The following is a 1,315-nucleotide window of genomic DNA, read 5'->3' as shown; positions in this document are numbered from 1 at the left end:
AAAAGATATGGCATCTGGACTTTTGCTCATGGCCAGTGCTCACAGGTTTCCTGAGTACTTTTGCTCATGGCCAGTGCTCACAGGTTTCCTGAGCACATTCCAGGATCCAGGAGAGGGGCCTATGTGAGCTCCTCAAGCCTAGCTGTTGGGAATGACCCCAGCAGGATGAGACTCTGGTATATCAACACATTCTATCTTCAAAAGAATGTCTACAACAGCACGTTCACCAGGATGTTCCACAGCATTGCCTAAGGACTCTGAAATTCTGTATTCCAGTGAGCCATGTGATTCTGCAGGGATGCTTTTTGATCGTTCATTCATTGGTTCAGTGTTCCCCCTGCTTTCTCACTCCAATCTAACAACACAGCCTGCTTCTCCTTCAAGGGGAAACAGCATCTGCTGCCATGCTTCTTGTACACTGTTCTCAGTCCTGCAGAAGGTCTCCCTCATTTTCGGCCCTCACCACCTCCCCAACCCCTACTCCAGCCTTCTCCATGCCTTACCTGGCTTTATTTTCTTATTCTCACTGCCTGATAGACGTTCTATGCTTATTCATGTCGTCCCTCCTCCATTGGACTATATTGGGCCAGGACTTCATCTCTTATTCACTAGAGCAAGCTTGTCCAACCCATGGCCCAAGACAGCTTTGAATGTGGCCCAACACAAATTTGTAAACTTCCTTAAAACATTATGAGATTTTTTTTTGCAATGTTTTTCAACTCATCAACTATATTGTTAGTGTATTTTATGTATGGCCTAAGACAATTCTGCTTCCAGTGTGGCCAGAGAAGTCGAAAGTTTGGACACCCCTGCACTAACGTCTGGCTCATTATAGGTGTATTAAATGAAGAACTCTGGAGTTTGGCCAGGCATGGAGGCTCACGCCTGTAATCCCAACACTTTGGGAGGCCAAGGTGGGAAGATCACTTGAGCCCAGGAGTTCAAGACCATCCTAGGCCACATAGACCTGGTCTCTACAAAAAAATACAAAAGTTAGCGATTTCACACAAGAACACCCAGTTGCTGAGGGGCATAGGCACGAAGTGAAGTCTCCCAAGCCATGTGCCATAGATTAAATTGGGTAGTCTCCCCCCGGTGCAGCCATAGGCTGTGATGGGGAACACGCAAGACAATAATGAATTTGCAATTCCTTTTGCAAGCTTCAAATGCCACCACTCCTGGCATTTATTTATTTATTTATTGATAGATGGAGTCTCGCTCTGTCACCCAGGCTGGAGTGCAGTGGCATGATCTCAGCTTACTACAACCTCCGCCTCCCAAGTTCAAGTGATTCTCCTGCCTCAGCTTCCTGAGT

The sequence above is a fragment of the Colobus angolensis genome, unplaced genomic scaffold (assembly GCF_000951035.1).
Source record: "Colobus angolensis palliatus isolate OR3802 unplaced genomic scaffold, Cang.pa_1.0 Scaffold448, whole genome shotgun sequence".
In the NCBI taxonomy this organism is placed as follows: domain Eukaryota; kingdom Metazoa; phylum Chordata; class Mammalia; order Primates; family Cercopithecidae; genus Colobus; species Colobus angolensis.
This window is presented reverse-complemented; position numbering follows the sequence as displayed.